The sequence below is a fragment of the Syzygium oleosum genome, unplaced genomic scaffold, assembly GCF_021117445.2.
Source record: "Syzygium oleosum isolate NSW1041296 unplaced genomic scaffold, Sole_v2.1 Sole_v2.06, whole genome shotgun sequence".
Classification (NCBI taxonomy): domain Eukaryota; kingdom Viridiplantae; phylum Streptophyta; class Magnoliopsida; order Myrtales; family Myrtaceae; genus Syzygium; species Syzygium oleosum.
Window position 1 is genome coordinate 1,512,473 of NW_026607490.1, and position 24,593 is coordinate 1,537,065.

The 24,593-nt window shown below is 40.4% G+C and overlaps 3 pseudogenes; all 3 read right to left on the reverse strand.

Moving 5' to 3' along the window:
• Positions 1-328: 328 nt before the first annotated feature.
• On the reverse strand, positions 329-1,409 carry LOC130138404 (probable nucleoredoxin 1; annotated as a pseudogene).
• A 1,762-nt stretch (positions 1,410-3,171) lies between these two features.
• On the reverse strand, positions 3,172-14,134 carry LOC115666241 (GDP-mannose transporter GONST1-like; annotated as a pseudogene).
• Positions 14,135-14,661: 527 nt separating this feature from the next.
• Positions 14,662-16,150, reverse strand: LOC130138405 (disease resistance protein Roq1-like; annotated as a pseudogene).
• Positions 16,151-24,593: the final 8,443 nt, after the last annotated feature.

Sequence of the window (24,593 nt, forward strand, 5' to 3'; positions counted from 1 at the left end):
CTTAATTCTTCACTATGGATGTAAGTGAATATTAATGTCCGGTCTAGAACTGTGTAGAGCTGGGCCTATGAAACTCAGGAAGACTTGTTAACTCCTTCAACACTTGGATTATGGAATAGAGGAATGAGTTGCCTAAGATTTGGTACTTTGTTTGAGGTAGTTTGTTCACTATTTGGTTTTCTTGATATATTTTTTTATACCAGATGCATGACTTCTTCTTTCGTGGGTCAACAAAGAAAAGTAGTAGGTCTTTTCAATAATATTTTAATTTCGGAAAATGATGGTGCTTAAGGATGAGCTATTTTACATTTGTCTTTTCAATAACATTTTATTTAACATAAATTTTAGCAGGCAGTGAGCACGTGCATATCACGTGCGACTTCTGTGCTGCTTCATTGTCTTCATCCGACTCGTTTTTAGTCGCTTTCTCTTCTCCAACAGCACATTTTGGATGGAGATCAAAGTCACACTCCTCGCAATAATATGACCACACCTCCCCTGCCTCATTGCAGCTATCACAAATGTACATTCTCCTCCGAGCAGGAACGAGCTCGTGCTCTTCATGCAAAGGATGCTCCAACTTCTCTGGCCAGCCTTTTATACTTTCCTTGAACTTTTCCTCAAACTTCTTGAGATGTTCGGCGGTAAAAGGATAAGCATCAGCCCCGTGCTCCATTATAAGATCCCTTGTTTTGTTAGTCACCGTCTGGCCCGTTGGGCCTATGGCTACGAGCATGGGGATCCCCTCGACCTTGAATTTGCGACTCAGGAATTTCTCCTCTCGTCACCAAAGGGGAGCGCCAGCCACGGCATCTGAGCAAAATAATCGTCGAAGGCAGTTTGGTCCTTGTCGCTGGAGATGAAGATCACCTCAAAGGCATTGTCTGTGGCCTTGATCTTTTCGTATGCCTCTGTAAGCACCGGCAGGAATGCACGGCAAGGAGGGCACCAGTGTGTGCCGAGAAGTACAGAAGGACAGTCTTCCCCACCAAGTCCGAGACCGGAATCTGCACTCGAAGTTAAGAAACAACATTTTAAATGACCACCAATGGATGGATAAGGCACGTGAAAACTGCATATATGGAACGGATTTTCCTAGCTATAGACCTCGTTTCAATCCTTTCCTCAGCTCAAGTAACCCGAGGGACAACAATATTTGGGGCCTCATTGTAGACATTAAAAATTTCCTAGTCATTAGCTTCTAGTTGAAAGAACAAATTTACCTTGGTTCCATCCTTTCCAATGACGAAATCCAGATCCCCTGAAACCAAGATCGACTCCAAGGTCTGAGATTCTTCCCTTTTCTTCTCTATCTCTGCGAGCTCTGCAAACTTTTCTGGAGTGAATGGGTAAGCTGCATGGATTTTCGCATTTTCACTTCTATAGAGGCATATTAATAGAATGTCCATGTCACGTGCGACGTCGCACGTGACATGGACATTCTATTAATATGCCTCTATAGAAGTGAAAATGCGAAAATCCATTATCTCCTCCTTGCATAATCAACTCTTTGATGGATCAAGACCAAGAAGGGAGAGAGGGGTCTGCTCTCTTCATCAATACAACCAAAATGAGTGCGTGCATGTCACGTGCACGAAAGTTGCACGTGAGATGCACATCCTATTAATATGCCTCTACGAAAGTGAAAATGCGAAAATCAATTATCTCATCCTTGCATAATCAACTCTTTGATGATCAAGACCAAAGACAATTTTTAGTTTTTGAATTTTTTTTTATAGTTAGCCTCAAGAGGGGAGGAGAAAATATTGGGTAGATTGGCCCCTCCACGTCAACGTGGCCCTCGCTTAATCAGGAAGTGACATGTGGCTCCACGTGTGCGAGCGCTCCTTGCTGACCTTTTCACACAAAAAATCTTATTCTTGTCTTTCCTATTTAAAAAATGTTCCATTTAATTGTAAAGACTATGCATAATCATTTTATAAATCTAATATCATTTATTCATCAAATATAGGCTACATTTGAAGTAGTAGAAGTGTTCTCACGTACCCATAAGTAAAATGCAACCCCAATAAGCTACCAGCATAAAGAAGAGTTTTCTGCCATCTCTTTACTTTCTCTCAATCCTTTCCGAACTTGACCTTATGCTTAGTCATAACTTCTCTATAGTTGTCTTTGCCCTCTCACCTCTCTTGGTTCCACTTTGTAAAACAATGGCAACACAATCAGGTCCTTTTGCATCTTGCACTCTATGATTTTTGTTACCTCTTCCAAACACCATAATGAAGAGGCATAGTCTTTGGAAAAAATGATGATTGCAATTCGTGATTGCTTGATCGCCTTCATAAACGTGGATGATGTTTGCTCTCCCTTCCTCAATTCTTTACTATGGATGTAAGTGAATATTAATGTCCGGTCTAGAACTGTGTAGAGCTGGGTCTATGAAACTCAGGAAAACTTGTTAACTCCTTCAACGCTTGGATTATGGAATAGAGGAATGAGTTGCCTAAGATTTGGTACTTTGTTTGAGGTAGTTTGTTCACTATTTGGTTTTCTTGATATATTTTTTTATACTAGATGCATGACTTCTTCTTTCGTGGGTCAACAAAGAAAAGTAGTAGGTCTTTTCAATAATATTTTAATTTCGGAAAATGATGGTGCTTAAGGATGAGCTAGTTTACATTTGTCTTTTCAATAACATTTTATTTAACATAAATTTTAGCAGGCAGTGAGCACGTGCATATCACGTGCGACTTCCGTGCATATCACGTGCACGAAAGTCGCACGTGACATGCACATTCTATTAATATGCCTCTATAGAAGTGAAAATGCGAAAATCCATTATCTCCTCCTTGCATAATCAACTCTTTGATGGATCAAGACCAAGAAGGGAGAGAGGGGTCGCTCTCTTCATCAATACAGCCAAAATGAAAGTCACTCCCGAGCGACACAGTATATATCCGATATATTTCCTCATTCCACGATTAGCGAGTGACCTCTTTCAGAATACAACAAAAACATCCCGACTGACTAAGCCCACAAAAGTGCTCTCTTTCAAGCAAAGAGAAGTAGAACACAAAGCCTCAACAACAGGAAGAAAGTGAGCTGATGACCAGTGTAGTGCAGTTAGTTTCCCTCTCACCAAACTGTAAAATAGAGACGATGGTCTTTGATGGGCGAAAAGCGTAGAACAGCCGTGCAACAAGTGTTTGATTAAAAATTTGGAATTATGATCCCTCCGGAATTTTGGTTCTGGGAAAAAAACACTCCAGCCAAAAGACCTGCAAGACAAAATACCACATGACATGCTATTCTGAGGTTGTGCCTGGTATAGTTAAGACTGGAGGGAGAAAATTTACCTCAGGATGCTTGCAAAGTTTTCCAAACTAGTTGGTAGTTTGTATAGGAGGATGCCAGGAATAGACAATGGGATCTTATTCCATGAACCCGGCGTCTGGGTCATCCACATGCTGTTTAGATGATGAGAATCCATTGTAGGACCATCTTATCACATTAAAATGCCTCTTTGAAAGTCATCTTGCGAAAATTAATTATCTCCTACACGTGTATTCAACTCTTTCATGGGTGAAGACCAAGAAGGACAGTTTTTAGTTTTTGAATCCTTTGATAATTATGATCAAGACGGGAGAGAGGGGGAGTGTTTGAGTAGAGAAAAGGAAAATAAAAGATGGGACAATTTCTTATTAGACTTCACAAATCTTCAGCTAAATAGTTCGCCAGTAACAAAAGTATGCTGTTGGTAATTTACGAATCCCACATCTTCCCTTTTTTCTTTTATTCTGTACACATACATGCACCAAACCTTGACTGTATAAATTGCTAAAACCAAATCATTTTTAGACGCTAAAAACAGTGATGACGACCGCACGACTCAATCAAAAATAGAAACTTAGGCCATCGTCCAAGTATTCCAAACTTATTTATGGGTGTTACTGTTCGACATTATTTGATCATGCAACTTGGAAAATACACAAACCTTTTAAGAAGAAAAACATGAAATCGACAAAAGAACTGATGATATTTTGACAGTGCAAATGATTTTAGATAATTGTCTGAGTATAGAAGGTACATGCAAGTTGGCAAAAAGATTTAACCTATAGATATCGGCATATCTAAAAGTGTAAGAGAGCAAGCTATCTCCAACCTCAGCCTAACATAACTACATGCAACAAGATGGAACCACAGAGAGAATTAAAATTCAGATCAAGATATTTGGAAATATTGTTTTGTTCAGCTTCCAAGCCCACAAGATGGTAAGGCGTTTAATTAAAAACACAACATACAAGACAAATGAAACATAGTATAATGTTCTAAGAAGAACAAAACGTGATAGAAGTACACGTGAAACGAAAGCTGCAAGAAGCAGCACACTTTTACTGACATGTGACAATTCACACATGACTCGAGTGAACAAGATACTCTTCGTCTGAAAATTTTGTCAACTAGGACTCAGGTGTTTAAACTGAAAATGAGTTGGAAAGACTAATGGAAAATGTCAACATAAGATCAAAAATTTCTGTAGTCAATATGTACTTACGATTCATGTTTTTCTTAATTTCTTCCCCTTCAGGGAGCAATCAGGGCTCAACTAACAGGAAGTCACACCCATGTTCTTGTGGGCAAAAAACCACAGTTCGTCCACTAGCTGCTTAAAGTCTATTTATTGGCTAAAAACAGGATTCCTTTATGAAACCATAACATGCAGTAACCGCTGTCCAAGAAACTCTAAGTTTGCGCAATATTATTGATATCAGATAGAGCAAACTTAATGTTCAAAACTGTACGTGGTGGCCCCTGTTTGATGAAGAAACCACATAGAAGTGAAGCTGATAGCTAACCCAAGAATCCCATTGAATAGCATCACCAACCAAAAGGTTGGTAACCTTAAAAGAGGCCTGCAACTACATATATACAAAGAAAATATCATAAGCTTAATTATAACAGGTTTAAAACTACACATTGCACCTATCGTGCAAGCACGTTTTCTTGATTAGAAAAGAATAGAAGCTTAATAACATTTAATCAATACAAACGGCGAGATCGTGAAAACATGGTTTTTTCATATTAGACAGGACATCCTTATCTTACTTACAATCACGAGTGACAGGTATCTACGTGTTTAATATGGATGTCAACATTACACATTGTCAAAAGAACACATTCAGCCGTCAAAGAGAATAATTAGCAAATGACATGAAGTGAGAGGCTACTTAAAAGTTGAAACTATATACAGCCACATGTGATTCCAGCTAATGGTCAAGGACAAATACATCGCTACCAGGTTGAAGGCACCCTATATACTAAAGGATAATCAAGATATAAAGCTTAAACTCAGTCACCTATCAGCAGAAGATTTTACAAACATATCAATAATACATAAACAAAAGGAAAATAATTTTAACAAGATCATGGGGCAAATAAATAATCATGAAAGGAAGAAAGAGAAAACTCGCGTATTAATCAGATAGTCCACCTCATTGAAAACACATAAGAATAACTCCAAGGGGCAAAGAAAGGGCATTGTTTAGAAGGACCATAGAGAACTCATTCAAGTTTCCAGATTTTGTGACTTGCTTTGCTTTATCCATGACTTTACGTAGTGTTAGCTGCATCGAAAAAAACGAGTAAATACATAAGTGGATGCACACCAGTTCAATTTCAATTGGCTACTCAAACGAGCAGAGGAGATTGGTGAGAGAAAAGAATGACGGATCCCATAACCCATTCAGGATAAGCTCGTGCGTTTTGACAGCCACTGGGATCAATAATAGAGAAGTGGCAGTATGCAGACTTCATCACGCTTACAGCCAACTTAAGACCGAATTGTCATCTAGCTAATTTATGCACAAAATATGCGATTTCATCTGTTCACCTAGAGATGGCCTTCCTGTTTGGGATGGTTGCTCAGGGAGTCTGTTCAACATTTTTTAGAAGTTTCAGCAGTTTGTATAAGCATTTGGCAAATCAAAGGAGAATCAGTGAAAACCATAGCAGTTCTGATTTGAAGTAGCTGGTGAAAGTACTTTTGCACATTTCATTTGAAACTTGAAAAGTTTATTCTGACCTCAATAGTTCTCATTACAGTATTATCAATGCAAATTCTACACTCTATGTCAAACATCTAAAAATACGTAATTGAAGCTTCGACATGACATTAAAGAACCTTGAGCATACTCACCGAATATGATGCTGTTAAGAAACAATTAGTAATCTGCCATTCATAGCCAATTGCATGGAAAGAAAAATCAGTAATCCCTTAAGAAGATTCTGAAACGATCTGCCAAATCAATCAGAACTTTTAGTAGACAAAAATTTCTGAATTCATGAAATGTCCTAACGTAGCAATCTGTCCAAAAGAGGAAAATGAAGCATAATCATGCAGGAGAGCTAATCTTTCTGCAGAGACTACTGATGGAAATTTAAAGTGCAGAAAAACCATAAGAGTATGCAGCTACAACCATGCACTTAATTATTAAGCACCTCACAGATTAGTTTGCCAATAGAAGATGCATGGACATCCACATTCTCTCATGGACTTAACAGAAGATTCAATACACCAGAATAATGCTTGCTACATTTGTAAGAACAACTCAGCAAGATGAGTCGATGCTTCCATCAGGTGGACCAAATTTTAGGTTATATACATTCTATTATGCAACTACAAGCTTTCTCTGTGACTGGAAATTGTCAATCTTGATCTTGGTCCCCTGAAATGAAATGAAAAGTCAGAAACAGACAATCAAGAATAAGGCAGCCCAAAATCTATCATTATGATGCTTATTAAATAGGTACGTCTCCCCAACTGCTGTAATCACATTCATAACATTCTTCAGGACAGTAACCATGGCAACACTTATGTACTTTAAGCTGCAGAAACAACAGAGACAAGTCAATCTAATTGACTCATTAAAAAAGGTTTATATAATCTTGTGGAAGAAATTTTGTGGTTTTAGAGAGGAAAAGTTAATGAAGATATTAGGCAATAACAGCTGGTTTTATATCACAAAACCATGTGACAGGAATTTGAAGGCGAAAGACAGGAAATAAATGGAACATTTATGAGAAAAATACATTAATTCGTTAATCCCCAAGAAAGGACTTTCTTCTTCGTACCTTGAAATGAAATATTGTTCTAATCTTTCAAATTACAAAAAAATTCTATATCATTTATGTGTTCTTTAATATTTGAGGTTCGCTCGATTCCATATGCTAAAAGCTAAAATTTCGCTGTCCCATCCATAGAATAAAATAAATGGCCCTGCATAGAAATCTAAACCTGCTTTTTCTTACTGATAATCCAAAATCAACTGAAAAAAATGGCAGATCCAAGTTCAGTATCATTTACCAGATGGAGGGAAAAAAATTAGAGAGATTAACGAGTTCCGTGCAACTGTCAAATGAGATATGAAATTCCGTGTTCTATGACGAGCAATGTTCGCATCGAATTAGCAGCATGGTTTAAGAATTCAAATATACATGGATCTTACAATAGGAAACTCGTGTATTCAGGAACGCGAATCACCATTTCAGTGCCCTGTATGCCCCATCCAAACCAATCATCAAGCGACTCTAAACTCTCTCTAGGATAAGTTCAAGGGCAGTTGTTATCAAAGATTAGGTGGTGGACCACACAAGACAGGTACTCCTAGAGAATACTAATAGCCGCATTTAACCCAGAGAATAGAATACTGAGTAATTTTATTTTTGATAAAAATCTTATAAGTTAATCTCCTCATTAGCTTCACTCATTAAATGAAAGAAAAATGACGCGTGAGCCAACAAAATTGGGCGGAAAACATTCTGCACCGAATACCGAAATAGTGGATAAATTGTCAAAAAGAAATAGTATCTTATTTGGGATTTTGGTTTCTCACGGGATCCTTGATCAAGGGAAAATTGTTAGCTGTGTCCGAATCATATAGGTCTGGCGCATGTCAACCGTTGGATCGTGTGGACCCCATGTGGGGCCCATAAGATCAATTGGCCAACTGAAATTGCAATAACTCGTCAAGCCCGCCAATTTGCACATAACCTGTGCCGGCTTGACTAGCCAGGCCGCTCTAGTTACAAATAACTCTGTTTATCGTTAATAATCGATGCGTTTGATTTTATCTCTGTGAAAGTCAACTGAGTCTAATCATACGACAGTGTGAGGATTGAGTGCCTTTGTACCTTTCAAGCAACATCCACCGCACAAGGATATAAACTTTCTCTATAAGTGATTAATTATTGCAGCAGAATTTATCAGGATCAATATTCTTTTTTGGGGGGTCAATTATAATCAATCTCCTCCTCCTCCATCCAAAAGTAAGTTCTAGAACACGACATGCCTACATCTCAGTTTCTTGGTTAGTACTCAATTGGAACTGAAATGATTGATGCGTGCCCACATGGTCCTTTTTCCTAAACTAAATGTCAAAAATTGATGCTGATTGAGACTGATACAAACAAAAACATGGCCACTCGAAAGCTGAAAAAGAAAATACCTTGCTGAAAAGACGGAATAAAATACATAATTTCATCTTTTTTCTTATGTACTCCGTAGGATGACGTGGCTTTCCAAAACGGGTGGCTCATATCACCGACGATTTTAGGACACGATGTACAACTGAAGCTGAAGCAGTAACAGATTGAAAACAAGTGGCAGAACATGTCGGATCAGATAACGGAACATCAGACGAAAAAGACCGAGCCATCTTCCCGCCGAAAACTACTACAAAAGCAGACTACCCATCAACACTATTGAGCGGTTTAGGATGATTTCTTCCTGCAACCCCAACGAGTTAGTGAAGACAAGAGAGGCGGCTAGTCATTTGATGTGGGGGTGCGCATCGGGTTGCGGCCGAGAAGAAAGCCGAAGATTTTACCCACAAGGGCTTTGAAGCTCCGGAACACACAGGCGAACACGAGACACTTTATGCGTCCGCGCCAGGAAGGAGGATGAAGAAGCAGCTCTTGCCTCTTCCCTGCCGATTCCTTCTCTTTCATGGCTTCCTGCATGGGAGCCATCGGGCTTTCTTTGTCGTGCTTTTTAGAGAGAGAGAGAGAGAAATGAGGTCTGGTCTTGCTTGGTGGAGAGATGTGATATTTATACGTAGTCTTCCGTCTTTGGCTGTCTGGTCGGTGGAATGTGCGTGTTGGTCGAGGAGGTTTCCTTGAAGGTTCCTGGCATGCTGCTAATACGATTAAGTCGTCGACAGAAAGAGCGGTTAACAAAGATATAACAAAATTCGATTACGTGTGACGACTAAAAAAGACAATCCATCCCCTCCGCAGTCACTTTGTTTATCGATTAGTACGTCAGTTCAGTATATCTCTGAATTATTCTACGTGGTCGTCAACAGAAGCACGAATTTATAAGTAATCGACGGAGATCAACGGCCTGCTCACGCGCGCAAGCGATTCTTCGCTGTTTGCACCTTCCTAGTTGTTATTTGTTGGTTCTTTCCTGGCTCTTTCTTGCTAAAACTACAACTACTTGCAGAAACCAGTCTCTGGAGAAGACTCTAGTACGTTTTATGAAAAAAAGACTAGGTACGCAGATGATGTAACACCTTTTTTACACATCCTATATCTAACACGGTAGTTTTGTTTTGTTTTGGACAAATATCGGGTACATAGGCCGTGTAACTCTTCTGATACCATCAAATCTGTGGATAGTTTTATTTTTTTAATAAGTAATTAATGGTTCATCTCAATGATGAGAAATGTGGAATGTGTAGGAAAAAAAGTCGCACGGGCATGTCAACTCTAGTAATATGATGGACCCTATTATCAAACCAATCGTGAGTCCTGACCTCAACGGCCCAAATAGCTTAGGTTTTTTCGTGAAACGTCAACCTTCAATGAGGCCTACTCCTCTTAAGATTTAGACTGGGTTACCACGGTCGATCCTTGCCAATGCTCGGGCTAAAGCATTCGCAACATGTTATGTGAAATGATTTTGTAAGCTCAAAAAAAAAAAAAAACAACAAACGATCTGACTATTCACGAAAGGAATTGCACGGAAAAAAGTCGGCGCATGAAAAATAATAATACTTCCCACAATTTATAAACGAACCCCAAGTCTCTAACCATTATTCACAACAGTTCTCTATCATTCTCCCAACATAACAAAATCAGACGATCGTTGACAAAAAGGGCCGACAAGGGGATCGCCCATCAACATGTGCCGGCTGATGCACTTCTGGTGTTCGGATGATGTTCTGTATCCACACGCAGTGGAGCCGAAGGTTTCCTCGAAGGATCCCAAGAGGACTTGTCCTCGGCGGCGTCAGTCAATGCTTCCTCTTCCACCGCATCGACTCAAATACGTTGCTTGACCCTTCCCCCGACTTCCATATATTTTATTCTAATGAGTCGTGTTTCATCTAGTCATGCATTTGCTTCTCGTACAAGAAATTGAAAGGACTGATTTGATTTGTGGAAATTGATCTGTAATGTCCCGGTGATGATTGTTCGATGTGACTCATTGTTCACGTACTTATAGATTTCGTCGGATCATTTCTTAAATTAATTTCGTAAATCATTCTTGACCATTACGCCCTTAACACCAATTTTCGAATCGCGGGTACAAAGTTCAACACCCCCATAGTAATCTTATTGTGGACACAAATTTAATTGCTTAATACCCTCACTTGTTCGTTTTTTTCTTCCTCTTCTTTTGGATCTCAGTTCAACTGTAGGACCTAACCTGCAGCAACTCCCAATTCTAAGTAAACTCCAGATAGTTGATACTACTTCTTGGAACCATACATTAAATATTGCTCCCGCCAGTGTATGCTCTCTTAGCTTCACTAATTAAATCAAGGAAAATGACACTGGAGCCGACAAAATTGGACCGAAAACATTCCGAGCACGCACACCAAAAAATTCGGCTTCTTTTTTAAGTAAGTTAAAGGAAATAATATCCTAAATTGGGTTTTGGCTTTTCATGGAATCTTTGATCTACATAAACTCACGGACGATGACTAACCCAAGAATCCAAATCACTTATATATATATATATCCTAAAAAACGAGCCTCGTAAGTCAAACTCTTTCCAACTTTTCCTCAGACTTTTTCGAGCATCCAACTAATTTTTACAAGATTTCAATCATTCTTCCTCTACATTGGGTAATTAGCGCTCTTCATATAATGCCCGACCCGTTTATGGCCATTGCTAGTCTAAGAAGATACACATTGTAGCTTCAGCCAAAGTAAGTGCTAGACCAAATAATGTATACATCGTTTGCATAGTTACCAAGAAAATTTACTGTGTCGTACATCCCCCTAATCGTATCCTCTGTGTTGTTCGACCCATTTCTAATTATCTCATTGATTGAAGGATATAGTTTTTCTTCTCAGAGCCAAACCCAACAAATATTTCTAAAAATATTAGGTTCAACAAATCTCATAAAATGGTAATTTCAATTATGTAGTGTAGCAATCTAAAACTAAAGTCAATTCAGATATATTTAATCACTTCTATCCCTAGGTGCTGGAGCCTGCAATGTATATGGATGGGCTAGAAAAAGGGTGCTACAATGAATAGCCCAACTAAGCCCAAAGTGTAGGGTTTTTGGCTTTTCATGCGGTCCCAATTGAGGGGAAATTATTAGTTACACCCGAACCATATAAGTCTAGTGCATGTCGTCCGTTGCATGTGTGGACCGCATGTGGGGCCCACAAGATCATTGGGCCAATTGAACTCGCAATGTCAAGCCCACCAATTTGCACGTAAGCTGTACTAGCTTGATCGGTGGGGTCGTTAGGGTCACGAATAGCCTTTGTCATTTTTTTACCAGCCAATGCATTTTTTTTTATCTCTGCAAAAGTCAGCCAACTCCGATCATACAACGAGCATCGTGTACCTTGGTACCCTTTCGAGATAAACCTTCCCCATAGGTGGTTAATTAATGTAGCAGAATTTGTCAGGATCAATTTTCTTTTTATGGGGGGTCAATGATACTAAATCTCGTCCTCCTCCTCCACCCAAAAATAAGTTCTGAAGCACCACGACCTGCCTAGATCTCTCGGTTTCTTGTCTAGCACCCGATTGGAACTGAAATGAGTGATACGTGTCGACATGGACCTTTTTCCTATATTAAGGGTGCGCTTGTTTTACGAAAAATGTAACGTTTTTAGAAAATATTTTTCGAAAAATCATTTTTCAGGAAAATAATTAGTTTTCCTTTGTTTGGTGATATGTGATTGAAAATATTTTCTGGTGTTTGGATCTCAATTGGAAAATGATTTCGATCCCATGATTTTATCTCAAGCAAAAAAAAAATTTCGAATTTTTAAATATTTTTATTTTTAAAAATAAAAAAAGAAAAGAAAGAAAAGAATAAAATATTAAAAAAGTAAAAGGAAGCAATTCTAGAAATTATTTTCACTTTCTTAGATTAGGAAATTTACTTTTCTAATTTTATACATGAACGTTTTTCTTGATCAGAAAGTATTTTCGGTTGACTAATCATTTTCGGCGAACCAAACAGGTGAAAGTCTAGAAAATGAATTCTCGAAAAATACTTTTACTAAAATAAACGCACTGTAAATGTCAAAAGTTAATGCTGATTGTGACTCGTACAAACCTAAAAATGGTGGCCACTAGAAAGCTGAGAAAGCAAATACCCTGCCGAAAAGACCTGAATAAAATACATATTATATATCTTTTTTCTAATGTACAGGAATTGAAAATCGAGCCTGTGGTACCACAGTAGGATGACGTGGCTTTCCAAAGCGGCAATTTTATAACACAGATGTATATACAAACTGAAGCAGTGAAAGATTGAAAAGAAGCGGCAGGAGATGTCGGCCGAGATAACGGAACACCAGACGGAAAGGATGGAGCCATTTTCCCGCCGTTAAAGTGCAGAACAACCGACAGTAAGAGTATGCAGCTACAACCATGCACTTAATTATTAAGCACCTCACAGATTAGTTTGCCAATAGAAGATGCATGGACATCCACATTATCTCATGGACTTAACAGAAGATTCAATACATCAGAATAATGCTTGCTACATTTGTAAAAAACAACTCAGCAAGATGAGTTGATGCTTCCAACAGATGGACCAATTTTTAGCTTATATACATTCTGTTATGCAACTATAAACTCTCTCTGTAACTGGAAATTGTCAATATTGATCTTGGTCCTCGTGAAATGAAATGAAAAGTCAGAAACAGACCATCAAGAACAAGGCAGCCAAACTCTATCATTATGATGCTTATTAAATTACATACATCTCCACTAGACCAAACAAAAAAAAAATTACATCCATCTCCCCAACTGCTGTAATCACATTCATAACATTCTTCAGGACAGTAATCATGGCAACATTTATGTACTTTAAGCTGCAGAAACAACAGAGACAAGTCAATCTAATTGACTAATTGAAAAAGGTTTATATAATCTTATGGATGAAATTTTGCGGTTTTAGAGACGAAAAGTTAATGAAGATATTTGGCAATAACAGCTGGTTTTATATCACAAAACCATGTGACAGGAAATTGGGGGCGAAAGACAGGAAATAAATGGAACACTTATGTTCGTTAAGCCTTAAGAAAGGGCTTTCTGTTTGATGCCTTGAAATGAAATATTGTTCCAATTTTCAAATTATGAAAAATTCTATATAATTTATACTATACTGATATTATATGTCTTCTTTAATATGGAGGTTCGCTCGATTCCATATGCTAAAAGCTAAATTTTCACTACCCCATCCATAGAATAAAAAAATGGCCCTGCATAGAAACCTGAACCTGCTTTTTCTCACTGATAATCCAAACTCAACTGAAAAAAATGGTAGATCGGAGTTTAGTATCATTTACCAGATGAAGGGAAAAACAATTAGAGAGAGTAACGAGTTCCGTGTAAATGTCAAATGAGATATCAAAATTCCGTGTTCTATGACGAGCAATGTTCATGTTGAATCAGCAGCATGGTTTAAGAATTCAAATACACATGGATCTTACAATGGGAAACTTTGAGTATTTAGTAACTCGAATCACCATCTCATCACCCTATATGCCCCATCCAAACCAATCATCAAGCCACAAGTACTCTAAACTCTTTCTAGGATAAGTTCAAGGGGAGTTGTTTTCAACGATTAGGTGGTGGACCACACCAGGTGGACACAGGTACTCCTAGAGAATACTGATAGCTAGACATGGCCACAGGCCGGTTTCGGCCCCGGTCAAACTCGTGACCGGCCCTTTGACCGGGCCAGCGAATTGTTTGAAGAAGGTTCACACAATTACAGACAATCTCATAGGCGAGAAGTTAATCCCCGAGAATGAACATGGCCTGGGAGGTGGACTATGGTGGAACCTATTGGAGCATCTAGAGCGGTTAGTGCCTCTCGGGTCCAATAGAGAGGAGGAATAACCTTATTTGATAAGAACTGCCTACATCGTCTAGGCTCAAAAGATCGCAATCTGTGAAGAAATTTAGGATTTTTGAACCTATATCTCAAAGATCCGAAAACTAAAGAGCTTCGGAAAGAAGGATCAGGGACACAAACAAAATTAATCACCTGTCTACGAAGAAGAGGATACATACATTTTTTCTTTTGTTGAGCAAATTAATTTTTCTCGGTACACTTATCATCCATGCATTTTCTAATATTCCTTTAATTGTAAAGATGATGCATAATCATTTTATAATTGTAAATATATCATTTACTCGTCAAATATAGGCTATAATTGAAGTAGTAGAAGTGTTCTCACGTACCCATCAGTAATATGCCACCCCGACAAGCAACCAGCATAAAAAAGAGCTTCCTTCCATCTCTTTTCTTTCTCTGAATCTTTTCCGAACTTGACCTTATGTTTAGCAATAGCTTCTCCATAACTGTGTCTCTACCCTCTCACCTCTCTTGGTTCCACTTTGTAAAACACTGGCAACACAATCAGGTTATTTTGCTTCTTGCACTCCATGATCTTTGTTACCTCTTCCAAACACCACGGCGAAGAGGCACAGTCCTCGGAGAAAATGATGATCGCGATTCGTGATTCCTCAATTGCCTTCATAAGTGTAGGTAATATCTGCTCTCCCTTCTTCAGTTCTTCACTGTCAATGTATGTGTGTATTCTTGCTTGGTCTAGAGCTGTGTATAAATGACTAAGGAAGTTGTTGCGAATGTTTGGCCCTCTGAAACTCAGGAAGACGTGGTAACTCCTTTTGAATTTGGAAGAAGAAGAAGCCATTAGAATCAGGAAACCTACTTCATTTGGAGAATATATTGTGGCTTGATTTGCTGCGTCGGTTGTAGGTCACTCCAGTCAGTGCTCGGTTTCTCTCCCCCTCGTTATTGACACAGATACTCTATCTCCCCTTCTTCCCTTCCTCTTTTCTTTTTCTTCGTTCTTCAAAGAACGAAAGTGTCTCTTTCTTTGCTTCCAACCTCTGCCTCCACTGTGGCCTCTTGGAGCCCCGTTAGCAGCTCCAATCCGTCGTCTGTGTCCAGCTCAGATCCGCTGGATTCTCCGACTCGTTATTTTATAGAGCCGAGCTTAATCTTCCACACAAAGGTTAGAGTTCTCTCCCTTGTTCGCGTGAATGCTTTGTTCCGTGTCACGCTCTAAACTAACAAACAAAGCATGATGATGTTAGTTCTGCATGTGGAATTCAAAGAAGAACTTTGATGCACAATTTGTTTCTTATTGCTTATCATACTTACAGAGAACATAACATATAAATAGGGTTTAGGACAACTAGAAAATAACAAGAAAATAGGAGCAGAATTAGGAACAGATTTCCTACTTCCTAATTCTAGCGATCTACTTCTTATTTGTGAAGAGTAGAGCTCTATTTATTTTTAAAAAGTGTTTATTCTTTCTTTGTGCCACCCCATTTTGTTAAGGGGTGTTAGGGCAAGAACTTTGATGCACAATTCCCTTTTCCAAGAAAAATTGTCCCAAAATTTTATTGAAATATTATTTCACATTGTCACTCTTAAAAATCTGGATTTGCACTTGGAATTGTGTTTGTATCATGGTATAACATTTTTTTAAAACAATCTCTACCTCATATTTCTCTTTTAACAAGCTGTCGCGTCTTTTCAAGTTTCCTTTAGGAGGAAACGGGAAGAGAAGAGTTTAGGGGTATTGCCTAATGGCGGGCCAATGGCCCTCGATTAGCCGCAGGCTCTCTCGAGTCCATACCTTGGACGACGTTGAATTTCATTTTAAGTTCTTAATAACCTAGGTATTTTCTAGTAGCCGCCACTAGCCTACTGGGGTCAACTAGAAACCAATTGAGATGTGGGAGCATCGTCTTAATTTATACGGAACCAAAGATTCTATTTACGGAGACTTGATTACACTAATGTTGTTGTTAGTGCCCCTTCGATACCTAACTTGGAAGGTTGTTTAATCTAAGTGGTCACACACTCTTGATTATACCAATTATGATTCTAAGGTATCAAAGCCGATGAGTGATCATGCATAGTTCTTGAAGTGTTCATTATGATCCTAAGCTAATCCTAACCAAACGAGAAAGGGAATTAACAAATAAGTTATTGTAGTGCAATGCGATAATGAAACAACCAAGTATTGAAAGTGCCTAAGTAAGTGTAAAAAAAGAAAACCTGATACAGGTCAGGAAAAGAATATATAGGGCCTTGTTTTTAAGCCTCGGAACATGAACTCCATAAGCTTGAGATTAGAGACTAAATTCTATCCGGGATAAGCCTAATTCACTCACCCCTTAACCAGACTAGGAAATGACCAGTTAAAGATAATTATTATTAACCCCCACTCGTGTTCGCAAAAGAGAGGCTAACATCACTAACCCGACACATAGCTAAACGAAATTAAATGTAATCAATCAAAACATTCACAAGCAAGGACAATTAAGCATGCAATTGGGTACACAAGTCAACAAACGATCAACCAAGCGAAGGCATGCATTACACTAAGAAAACAAGAAGTGGCATTTTCCTAACCAATTTCTATTTTTTAATTTTTTTGGATTTATTATTTTTTTATTTAAAAGAAACCGGACCTGGGTTGGGTCCTTAAACCCGGTCCGGGCAAGGGCAGAACCTGGATCCCCCGTCCTCAGCCACGGTGAGGATCGGGCTCCTATATTGAGCCCGGTTCGTCCAAAGCCCAATTCCCCTAAAGTCCTAAACTAAAACCGAAACCCAAACATACGGGCACACGGGCCCACTGAAACTAATTTTAGTAAAAGAGCCCATTTTCTCATTTTCTTCTCCTTTTATTATTATTTTTCTCTTTTGTTTATTTCTCTTTTATAATTATTCACTTGCCACCTCCCTCTTCACTGCAGCCTTCATCGTCTTCTTCATAAAACCCAGAACTTCTGCAACTTCGACACCCAGACTAAGACTTCAAGAGGAAATCTATACACACTATACTAAATTGAGAATGATACCGTCATCATCAACCACCTCCAGTCACCGGATCGCCACCACCCCCGTGTTAATGACCATCGCCAGCCACAATCTCCAGCAACACAAAGAACAAAGATAGACACATTTGAGTAAAAGGATGTAATGAACGAACCAGTGCCACCGAGCTTAGAAATTAACGCTTGGACCGTCCTTTTTGTGTCGACCCCTCACAGGTGACCCTCATTGAAAACATGCCAATAAAGAGAAGAGACGAGCAAAACAAATGCATGCAGATTCAATTTTAATGATAATGGAACATAACCAGAACTGAATCGATGAACTAAGAAAATGATTGGTCTAAGTCTATGCATCTTCAGGTTGAACAAAATCGTGATCTATTTCATGTCTGTGTCAAAGAGGCATATATCAAACAGTTGGTGGTCAGTAAATTATGAAGTAACATTAGGCTATCGACTCAGATTCATGGCCTGATTCGGAGGAAATTAACAAGCAACATTCGAAACCAACAAAAACCAGTCTATTCTCATCTAACTCTTGCTTTAACCGAAGCGAATGAACATCAATCAGTAATGGGCTAAGCAAAGGGGATTAACATTACTTGATCCGTGAGCTGTGAAGGAATTTCAATCAACAGCTAGATCGAGGACAGTGGTCTTGATTATTGCTTGTGGTCGGAATCACAGTGAACGAATGAGTCTCGCTCAATCTTCATCAGTTCGAGAATCTCGAACGTGAAATCGAGTAAAACAGAGCAATCATGTTCTATGCCCCGTCGTTACTAATGGCGGTTGTTGATGGACAACTGGCGATTGAGATGGTGGTCAACGGACGAAGTCAAGAAGTATATGAAGATACAGAACAATGGCTGTCGTGACCTAAGATTTCTCAGGCGAATGGATTATTAAGACTAAGCTTAACTCGGGCCCTCCTAAGCCCTACCAATTCGCAACTTAGGGTTTTAAGTTTTTAACATGCAAAAGTTTTCATGCTTGAAATCGCCACTAATCTATTTGTGGTAGGTCGATTAGAAACCTAAATAAAACATAGGGAGATATGTTTTATTCCTACGAACCAGAGATTCTAAGCTCGGGAACTTGGTTACGCTAGATCTAGTCTAACGCCCTTTCGGTACCTTTTCTTTTCAAAAATGTTTATGCAGGCAATCTGGATCCATTTTAACTTAGTCACTAGCATGTGAGGTGATCATGCGGGTGCGCAAACCACCAAAGTAACACCCAATAATCAAAACATTAAATAAATTGCAAGATTGGGAGAATTACTTACCTCGAAGCAATGTAAGCATCTGCATTGTTAGCTAGAAAATCACATCAACAACCCTAATATGATTTCTAATTAACGCGCAAATCACACAATATTTTTTTAGAGTTTCCGCTTATTTAATGAAAAAACTAAACTATATGCAATGCATGATGCTAGTCTAACATGACACGCGACATACAATTACCTTTAAATGGATTATTCTAATATGGTACACAAATGAACCTAGACCTACAATTTCTAATGACACGCGTGCAATGATACATGGCAAGGTATGAATGACGTGGCAAGATGACATGCAGGCATGATGCGACTAATCTATATGACATGCACATGATACCCTTTTTGTATTTTTCATTGAAATTCGAAATTATAAAATGATGTAAATTCATTATCTAGTGCAAGATATTATCCAATTCATTTTAGGAATTAAACTAGGCCAAATCCTAATTTAAATCGAAATGTTATCCTTACTAGATAAACCCTAACCTAGCTGCAATCTGTCTAGAAAAATTTACCTTGACACTACCTAATCTTTTTGGCATTTTTAAACAGAGAATCGAATCAAATCAAACCAAAGATCAAGCCAAAATAAAAAATAGCATTCAATCACCCAAGATATCATCCATATCCATTTAAATTTGGAAAATAAATTGACAAATCATATCTCGGGCATGAGGATCGGATTGGCCAATTCTTTGCGCAATCGCGAATCGTATCTCGGGCGAGAGATCGGATTGACGATTTTCCGTGCGATCGCGAGCCGTATTTCGGGCATGAAATCGGACTAGCAATCATAAGCACGTTGTGAAATTAGGAAATAATTCCTAATTTAAAGTTTACTCGGGAATTTCATGAATGCGTCAGTATCACTCAAAGATTCATACAAAATTATAATATTTCAATTAGGGAAGAAATATACTCGAAATCAAATTAAATAAGATCTTTATCTTATTCGAATATTTTCTTTTCGAGTTTGGATCGGAGGACGGTGGCGCGGATGAAGCTAGCCGCAGAGAGCTCATGGTGACTCGCGTGATTGGCAAGAGGTGGCAAAACAGTAGAGTGAGGAGAACCCGTGTCGAGAGCGCGGGGACTCCACACGTTTGTCCTTCCTTTATATTATTTGCTTGCGGAGAACAGAGGATCCCAAGAGCATGATGTTGTCTCCTTCAACAGCGAACTCACTCTTCACCAATTGCACTCGGTTTTGTCCTCTTGTGAACCTGCAAACAGAAATCGTCTCTGACAGGGAGAGAAAAGGATGAATTCTTTTGCTTCTTTCTCCACTGAAGCACTTCTTTATTTAATTATTCCTCTATTGGCCACTTGCTTGACTCCTCTCACACGATGGATGGAAGATTGACTGAGTCAATATGATGTGAATTAAAGGCAGAGAGCAAGCGAAGACACTAGCGAGCAGTGGATGGATCCAGAAAAAAACGCAGGTGCGATACCGAGGCCTCGCCTTTATGCGTTGGCTCGCCGGAAGAATCGACGTGGACTGGATGGTTCACAAACTCGCCGGAAGAACCTGCAAAACAGCAATGCACCTTGGCTCGATGGATGGCTAGAACCGGCACTTCAGTACAAGCTGCAGGGACGTTGTGGGCTCAGCAGCTCGTCGCCGTCGTCGGAGGTGATCTCAAGCCCGGGAACAGCGATGAGGTCGGGACAGGAGCAGCGGCAGCGGCTGTGGTCGTCGGGCTGCAACTGCTCAGGCTGGGATGAAAGCAACAGGCTGTCGTCGAAGTAGGGGCAACGCTACAGGACTTTCTCGGGGCGTCGACTCGTCGGGACAAGGGCCTCCACAGGATCGGTAGGCTGCAGCGGCTCTCCGGGTGCTTCTTTGTGCGACTTATGAGGCAGCAAGGTTGGTCATCGCGAAGCAGCCAGCAGCAGCGGCTCCGGTGCAGCAATAATGGCGTCGGGTTGCGGGGGTGGAAGGAAGAAGATGACTTCCGCTCTCTTCTTTCACTCTTGTCCTATCTCTCTTGTCCTTTTATCGTCACACCACCAGAAGAGCCCTCGCCCTTTTTTGTCCGCAAGAGGTCCTTTTATAGGTGAGAATGGCTTCGATCAGTTATTGTTGCACGGAAGCTTCATAGAATCTGCACGGAAGCTACACAGAATCTGCTTGGAATCTGTACAGAAGTTGCACAGAAACGAATACAAAATGGACAGAGTTCGGAATAACATAATTGTTATTAAAACCGTGCTATCATAATATCGAGATTGCATATTCAAATTGATGGAAGAGCATGTACAAGGCTGTGGATTTTGTCAGCCTCGCCGACCTGAGCCACATTCCGTTCACCCAGTACTTGGTTGGCAAGATGGGTAGCGTGAACTCGAAAAGAGAACGACTGGAGCCACCTTCCATTCATGAAGTACTCGGAAAAGCAAGATGGGTAAGGAGAACCTGATAAGAGAACGGAAAAATGTGAGCACATCATGGGATGATATCTCGAGTAGGCCTTCTTGGCATAAGGTCATCGAGCCTTATAAGAGTACTGACATAACCATCCATTTCGAGATTGCATATTCAAATTGATAGATATAGGGGATTCGTGTTGATAGCACTAATAGGTTTTCAGAAATTACCAACCTTTTTTTTTTTAATAATTATCCCTAAAGCTATGCTAAAATCGAAAGATTCCTCAAAACAAACAAATTTAAAAGAGAAAAGTGGCAGTTGGCAGTGACACCATCTGATTTTGGTCCTTCGATCGGGTATTATTGCACGGAAGCTACACAGAATCTGCACGGAAGCTGCACAGAATCTGCATGGAATCTGCACACAAGTTGCACGGAAACGAATACAAAATGGATAGAGTTCGGAGTACCATAATTGTTAATAAAATCGTACAATCACAATATCGAGATTGCATATTCAAATTGATGGAAGAGCAAGTACCTGGCGAGGGATTTTATCAGCCTCGCTGACCCCAGCCACATTCCATTCACCCAGTACTTAGTGGGTGGCTGGCTTTGTGCGTTGGCTCGCCGGAAGAATCGACGTGGACTGGATGGTTCACAAACTCGCCGGAAGAACCTGCAAAACAGCAATGCACCTTGGCTCGATGGATGGCTAGAACCGGCACTTCAAGATCAAGCTGCAGTGGACGTTGTGGGCTCAGCGGCTCGTCGCCGTCGTCGGAGGTGATCTCAAGCCCGGAACAACGATGAGGTAGGGACAGGGAGCAATGCGCTGGCCGTGGTCGTCAGGCTACAACTGCTCAGGCTGGGATGAAAGCAATAGGCTGTCGTCGAAGTAGGGGCAACGCTACAGGACTTTCTCGGGGCGTCGACTCGTCGGGACAAGGGCCTCCACAAGATCGGTGAGGCTGCTGCGGCTCTCAGGGTGCTTTTTTGTGCGACTTCGAGGCAACAAGGTTGGTCATCGCGAGCAGCCAACAGCGGCCGGCTCAGGTGCAAAGAATAATGGCGTCGGGTTGCAGGGGTGGAAGGAAGAAGATGACTTCCGCTCTCTTCTTTCACTCTTGTCCTATCTCTCTTGTCCTTTTATCGTCACACCAACAGAAGAGCCCTCGCCCTTTTTTGTCCGCAAGAGGTCCTTTTATAGGTGAGAATGGCTTCGATCAGTTATTGTTGCACGGAAGCTTCATAAAATCTGCACGGAAGCTACACAGAATCCGCATGGAATCTGCACAGAAGTTGCACAGAAACGAATACAAAATGGACAGAGTTCGGAGTAACATAATTGTTATTAAAACCGTGCTATCATAATATCGAGATTGCATATTCAAATTGATGGAAGAGCATGTACAAGGCTGTGGATTTTGTCAGCCTCGCCGACCTGAGCCACATTCCGTTCACCCAGTACTTGGTTGGCAAGATGGGTAGCGTGAACTCGAAAAGAGAACGACTGGAGCCACCTTCCATTCATGCAGTACTCGGTGAGCAAGATGGGTAAGGAGAACCTGAGAAGAGAACGGAAAAATGTGAGCACATCATGGGATGATATCTCGAGTAGGCCTTCTTGGCATAAGGTCATCGAGTCTTATAAGAGTACTGACATAACCATCCATTTCGAGATTGCATATTCAAATTGATAGATACAGGGGATTCGTGTTGATAGCACTAATAGGTTTTCAGAAATTACCAACCTTTTTTTTTTTTAATAATTATCCCTAAAGCTATGCTAAAATCGAAAGATTCCTCAAAACAAACAAATTTAAAAGAGAAAAGTGGCAGTTGGCAGTGACACCATCTGATTTTGGTCCTTCGATCGGGTATTATTGCACGGAAGCTACACAGAATCTGCACGGAAGCTGCACAGAATCTGCACGGAATCTGCACAGAAGTTGCACAGAAACGAATAGAAAATGGATAGAGTTCGGAGTACCATAATTGTTAATAAAATCGTACAATCACAATATCGAGATTGCATATTCAAATTGATGGAAGAGCAAGTACCTGGCGAGGGATTTTATCAGCCTCGCTGACCCCAGCCACCTTCCATTCACCCAGTACTTAGTGGGTGGCTGGCTTTGTGCGTTGGCTCGCCGGAAGAATCGACGTGGACTGGATGGTTCACAAACTCGCCGGAAGAACTTGCAAAACAAAGAATGCACCTTGGCTCGATGGATGGCTAGAACCGGCACTTCGGATAAGCTGCAGGGACGTTGTGGGCTCGACAGCTCGTCGCCGTCGTCGGAGGTGATCTCAAGCCCGGGAACAGCGTTGAGGTCGGGACGGGAGCAAGCGGCGGGCCGGTCGTCGCCGCAATCGCCAGCCGGGATGGAAGCAACAGTCGTCGCAAGTAGCAAAGAACGCTACACGACTTTCTCGGGCGTCGACTGTCGGACAAGGGCCTCCACGGGATCGGTAGGCCGCAGGCTCTCCGGGTGCTTCTTTGTGCGACTTATGAGGCAAAGAAGGTTGGTCATCGCGAAGCGCCAACAAAGCGGCTCCGGCAAAGCAATAATGGCGTCGGGTTGCGGGGGTGGAAGGAAGAAGATGACTTCCGCTCTCTTCTTTCACTCTTGTCCTATCTCTCTTGTCCTTTTATCGTCACACCAACAGAAGAGCCCTCGCCCTTTCTTGTCCGCAAGAGGTCCTTTTATAGGTGAGAATGGCTTCGATCAGTTATTGTTGCACGGAAGCTTCATAGAATCTGCACGGAAGCTACACAGAATCCGCATGGAATCTACACAGAAGTTGCACAGAAACGAATACAAAATGGACAGAGTTCGAAGTAACATAATTGTTATTAAAACCGTACTATCATAACATCGAGATTGCATATTCAAATTGATGGAAGAGCATGTACAAGGCTGTGGATTTTCTCAGCCTCGCCGACCTGAGCCACATTCCGTTCACCCAGTACTTGGTTGGCAAGATGGGTAGCGTGAACTCGAAAAGAGAACGACCGGAGCCACCTTCCATTCATGCAGTACTCGGTGAGCAAGATGGGTAAGGAGAACCTGAGAAGAGAACGGAAAAATGTGAGCACATCATGGGATGATATCTCGAGTAGGCCTTCTTGGCATAAGGTCATCGAGCCTTATAAGAGTACTGACATAACCATCCATTTCGAGATTGCATATTCAAATTAATAGATACAGGAGATTCGTGTTGATAGCACTAATAGGTTTTCAGAAATTACCAACATTTTTTTTTTTAATAATTATCCCTAAAGCTATGCTAAAATCGAAAGATTCCTCAAAACAAACAAATTTAAAAGAGAAAAGTGGCAGTTGGCAGTGACACCATCTGATTTTGGTCCTTCGATCGGGTATTATTGCACGGAAGCTACACAGAATCTGCACGGAAGCTGCACAGAATCTGCACGGAATCTGCACAGAAGTTGCACAGAAACGAATAGAAAATGGATAGAGTTCGGAGTACCATAATTGTTAATAAAATCGTACAATCACAATATCGAGATTGCATATTCAAATTGATGAAAGAGCAAGTACCTGGCGAGGGATTTTATCAGCCTCGCTG